Source organism: Vigna umbellata, unplaced genomic scaffold (assembly GCF_029865625.1).
Source record: "Vigna umbellata cultivar VRB3 unplaced genomic scaffold, Vumbellata_1.0 scaffold_780, whole genome shotgun sequence".
NCBI lineage: Eukaryota > Viridiplantae > Streptophyta > Magnoliopsida > Fabales > Fabaceae > Vigna > Vigna umbellata.
Window position 1 is genome coordinate 28,627 of NW_028274546.1, and position 6,016 is coordinate 34,642.

General features: G+C 35.2%; 1 pseudogene; it reads right to left on the reverse strand.

Annotated features, from left to right (window-relative positions):
* Positions 1-630: 630 nt before the first annotated feature.
* On the reverse strand, positions 631-1,932 carry LOC124846208 (aspartic proteinase CDR1 pseudogene; annotated as a pseudogene).
* Positions 1,933-6,016: the final 4,084 nt, after the last annotated feature.

A 6,016-nucleotide genomic window follows, 5' to 3' on the forward strand; every position in this document is an offset into this window, starting at 1 on the left:
ACCCCACAAAATCGGCTTGTAAAGTGAGATTTGCACCCCACTTATATATTATAATTTGGCCTATCTCTAGTCAACGTGAGACTTCCAACAATCAACTCAAGGAATTGTAAGGTAGTTATTTATGGGTAGTTTAGCGATTTCTGGTAGTATTATATTCAAAATGACTCAATGAAATATCACTTCTTCTATGAAAGTCAATATTGATATATACAGTATCTTTTGTGTTAAGCTTTTTTCAATCCCAAATCAATCGAATGACGTTATTTATAATCAATCATCAAAACCTTTGAGAAATGGTTTATTTTGAAATATAGAGTTATATTATTATTTTGTTTTCGAAAAACATGTTGAACAGTGTAACGAGAAAGAAATATTTAAAATGTTTAAGGTCTCAATTCCTAGACATGTGGAGATATTGAGTATTGAATATGGTAGGAACAATTGGTATTACATGAAATATCCATATTAGATTACGGGTAGAGAGTACCGAAAGGCTTGACATGCATATATAATTTATCTGGAAATAATGAAACATGCATGTTTAATAAAGTTTGAGAGGAAAAGTTTATTTTTGATTGATAGAAGACGATGAAGAGTGAGAAAACATGTTATTGTATTTCATTGAATTTTCTATAACTCGGAGGTACAATCTGTGTTGAGAAAGGTGACTGTGTTGCGTTGTGTGTCATAGCCAATCAAGATGTCCTGCTGTGCCAAATTCCCCAAAATGGCTTGAGAACCTGAACGGAAAGCCAAACATATGACAGTTTCCCTGACCTTGATAAAGGTGTTTACAGAATACAATTTCACAGTTCCACCACCTTTAAAATGTGCAAACACTGTTGGTATATGATATTCTTCACCAGGTGTAATTCCGAAGCATAACCTCAAACCTTTTTGTGCGCTATTAGTACGAGGTAAATTAACTGCATTTACCATTTCTCTTTCCAAACTTGAGTAAACCTCATCTGGCAAATAACTTATCGTTGTCCCTGAGTCAATAAAGATGTTTCCATCTACGCCATTTCTGGGAAACTCTATTCTCTTGCTTCCCACACTGATTGCTTCCATCACCACGAAGTACATGGACGGCCGTGCTATGTTTCTGATTAAAGGGGTTGAAACGGCACCTTCAACAGAAACCTCACCACTATCTCCAAAATGGAGATAGCTAGGTTTTGCATCTCCTTCATACATTGGCGTCAAACAATAGGAAAACGTCCCACCTATTTTAGGTTTCAACTGACCTGCAAGTGAGAAAGCTCCGATTCCAAGGCCAACTATGCCAGAGCTTTGCTCAGCAAAGATTCCATAGTTGTTGTGTCCACATCCAATCACAGTTTGGGGAAATGCTACAGGAACATTTTTAGTACTGGAAGTTAGAGTAATGGTGTCCCAACTGAAATCTCCTTCTGAAGTTGATCCATCACCATAATTCACTTTATATGCACAGCGCTTTCCATTGTTAAAATTGCAAAAAGTACGTGACGCACTCAGACAATCAGCAGAAACACAAGGGATAGTACTGTATGTCCTTGAAGTTGACGGATCAAATATGGGTCTGTCTTGTTTGTAACAGTCTTTACAAGGCTGACATTGCATCCAAATTATGTCTGAACCAGTATCAACTATACCAAGGATTTGGACTGGTGGAGTTCCAACTGAATAGTTCAGCAGGAATTCTCCTGAAACTGGTGTTATAGTGCCCTCAACATCGTTTGAGTCTAGGTTGAAGTAATTAGCACGATGGATGGAACGAAGAATGGCATTTTCAACTCGTTGGAAATGAGTTTCCGTGGGACGATAAAATGGTGATTTTGGTGAATCACGGTGGATCATCTCCACACTAAAACTGCTTTTAAGGGCTTTTGAGAAGGAAATGTTTTGAAGAAATACCAAGACAATGAAAAAAGATGAATAACGTACAACCATTGTCATAATGTACATGCATAAGTTTAGTTGATAAACAAACAACCGCTTCAAATGGATTTGTAATTATTGCTGCTTTCTTATATAGTGACTGTGAAATTATCTGCAATAATTGTTATCAGTATTTAATACCTTATATCGGATATATTCTTAATTAGCATCAACACGCTTTTTTTTACTATATATTTAGCCTTGATGTCAAAAATTAATGCAAAATTGAATTTCTTGCAAAATTCTTCCATGTTCTGATATGTTTCCAAGCTAAGTCCAGATGAATGAAAAACCTAACAATTTGTTATATACCTTCATTGGAGATCTTGTGATCCAAAAGTAAATATTCAAAGAATATCAGGTTTATATTAGTAGGTGAAATTCAATTTGAACAATCTAACAATTTATTATATATATATATATATATATATATATATATATATATATATATATATATATATATATTCCTTTTATGATTGAAGACATTTGTAGTAATAATTGCTTGGAACCCGTTTTTGTTAATATAACACATATTCTTATTATTAAGATATAGTGTTTTAATTTGAAACGGTATGAATGAAAAAAGTATTATATAAAAATTTTAGTATTAATCTCAAATATGGATTACACACAGAATAAGCATTCTAATTAACATGTATTGTTTTTTCCGCAATTTGTAGTAATTGAAAACCTGTGTCGAATGTTTTGCTGACAAATATTAATTAGTGCTTAAAATTAATTTTTTAGAAATATTTATATGGCCAAGAGTGTTTCTTAATAAGATTGAGTTTGCAATTTTATAAGAGAATTTTCTATTAGAGTATTTTGATGGCTATTTTAATATATGAGAGGGTATGAAATTGTTGGTGTTCGATAGGAATATAATAATAATAAACTATGAGTCAAATTCATAATATATATGTTTGTTAACGCACGTACGCCTATTTTTCAGTTGGTATATTTTAACAATGTGTATCGGATTTTAGCAGACAAAAATATCCTTATATATCATGGATTCTAAGTTTTAAGGTTAAGGGTATTTTAATAATTTTCATTCTCAAAACTAAAAGAAAGAAACCTCAAACCCTCACTCACCTCTCTCGTTGCTCTCAACCCTTTCTCTTTCATCCCTCTCACTCCATTCTTTTCTCTGTCATCACTTCCAATTAAAAAAATCAGAAACATTTGCCGTTTAAACAATCTTACAAAAAATGATTTCATATAATTTTTGTCTTATATAATTTTATCCAATTTTCAAAAGAATAGAAGGAATTGGTAATTGACTTGGAAAAAATCAGAAATACTCGCGGTTAAACAATTTCTTACAAAAAATGATTTTATAATGAGTTTTCATTTTATAATTTTTGTCTTATCTAATTTTATCTCATTTTCACAAGCATAATGACATCCGAAAGAATTGGTAATTGTCCTGGAGGGTTTTTTTAGAGATGACAGATGAAATTAGAAAGGTTAGTGAAGATGGTGAAATTGAGGAGATCTTGAATGAACCTTTGTCTGAAGGTGAATATGTCAATGACTCAACTCTTTACAAAGGCAAATTTTTAAAGGTAATGTTTCTGATTTTTTCAATTGGGCTACAGTAGGGATGACAGAGAAAAGGTTGGAGTGAGAGAGATGAAAAGAAAGGGTTGAGAGGAATGAGAGACGTGAATAAGGGTTTCAGGTTTTTTTTTTTAGTTTTGAGAATAAAAATTATTAAAATATCCTTAACCTTAACATTTAGAATCCATGATATATAAGGGTATTTTTGTCTACTAAAAGTCGATACACATTGCTAAAATCTAGCAACTGAAAAACAGGCATGCGCGCGTTAGCAAACCCCATATATATATAAAATGACCTGTCTGTAAAAGTCTGTTTATAAAAAAAACAGATATAAAAAATGAGCGGTGACAATTTAGTAAATTAAAGACTATTATTAAAGTCTGTTAGAGACTTAAAAGACTTAAAATAGATATAATTTACATATGTTACCTTTTATCAGACTTAAATTAGTATTATTAAGTCCGGTAACATTGGAATAAACTTAAAAAAATGTTTTAACCTAAAAAAAATCTAAGAAATTTGTAAACCCTTCTCACTTCCCAGGAAACAAACTTTAGCATCAACTCGCCATCTCGTATTGCAGCACCGGCCTCCCCACTAGTAACCTCCACATATTGGACCCTCTCCTCTCCTCCCCTTCCACCCTTCTTGGCCGTGAGAGGGCCATCGTCATCAACTTGGAGCACATCAAGGCCATCATCAACGCCCATGAGGTCCTCCTCCTCAACTCACGTGACCCCTTCGTCACCCCCTTCGTCCAAGAGCTCAAGGCTAGGATCCTTCGCTACCACCAGGCCTTCTCATCTTCCAAACACCACGACCACCACACTGACTCCGACCACGACCATCACACTGACTCCGACCACGACCACGACGACGACCCTGATGCCATCAAGATTCTCCCTTTCTAGTTCGTGGTCATGGAGGTTTGCCTTGAAGCCGCCTGTAGCATATTGGAGAACGAGGTCCGTGCTTCCCTCTTCTCTTCTCTTCATTTCCTGCCGACAATTCACTCAGAAAGGTCGTTAGGATATTCAAGTTAGTGTTATTGGACGACTTGAGCACCTAGGACGAGTGCATGTTGTTGGAACTGGCATAGACATTAGACAGTGTTTTGGGTATTCCTCACGTCACGCTTCATACAGATTTAGTAAAGAGTATGAACAAAGGCTGAAGTAGGACATCACAAAGGAGATCATGCAGGAGATCACAAAGAAGGTCAGGACAAATTTGTATGATGAAGTTGCTTCAGAAGTGACTGAAAGGGTGACGCGCCAGTTTCAACAATAGTTTGAGAGTTATGGCATGTGTCTGCAGCCGTCTCTTGTAGTCGAATATGTTGTGCCTCCCACAAGTAAAATTAATAATCATTTTTGTTTATTAATTTACTTTTTGTATAAGCTAATATTTAATTTGACAGGTAGAAGCGACAAAGGAAGTTGTTCAGCTCCAAGCATCTCAAGGGACGACATGGACGAGACTTGTCCATGTCAGCTATATGTTGAGATAGCCACTCCAGTTCATGGTATGCAACTGGGAAAAGATGAGGTAAAGGTCACGGTCGATGGAATTGTCGTACCGGATGTGCTTGTTCCTATGCCAACAGATGAGATTGTCATTGTGGCACGGGCATTTTAGTCTTTCGTCGCTTGGTCCTAGATCTTTGGTTGGTTCTATTTTTGACTCCTCGATATGGACTCCTACTATATACTTCTGAATTTTAAGCTTTACTTCTTATTAACGTAAGAACATAACTATTTTTTCATGTAACAGTAGACAGGTCGAGAGAGTCCTACACCGGAGAAGATTCAATTATTTGAGGATGATCCTCTTGGTGCGTTACACGAGCTTTCTAACATCATTGCAGATGCGTCGATGATTGTTCCATGGGTCTTACTATATTTGGAAGAGGCCTAAAGATCCCATTGTACTTGCATAAGCAAGATGTTCAAGAGCTTGCGTCGAGGAGAGAAGAGCTTAATATCACCCTCGTTCAGTTGTGGATGATGTAACTCTATGAGCACTTATTTATATAGATCGATTTATCAAGTTACATATATCAGATCATTTATTGATTTCAGGTATATGTTTGGTGTAACTAACAAGATGGGATTTAATGGTGTATATGAGTTCATTGACCCCCAAATGACTAACGAAGGAAATAAATTTGATGGCATCCAAGCACACATCACCAGTTGTTTTGCAATGGGGAAGGAGGTATATTTTATCCCTATATAGTTGGGTAAGTGAAATTTTTAAATTTTAAAGTTTCATTTGTGATTTTAGTATATAACAATTAAGTTTTTACCAATTTCAGGTATCATTGGCAGCTACTTGTGGTTTTCATAACGAAGAACATAGTTGTATGATTTTGTTCACTGCACAAATCTCTTCTCAACCCTTTCAGACAAGTAGTAGATTGGTAAGAACCTCAATGTCTGGACTTTCTTCCTTATATAAATGTATTCTAATGCAATTTTTTTAATAGTTCCCTTACAACATATATGATGTTGTCTAGGAGATCAACTGC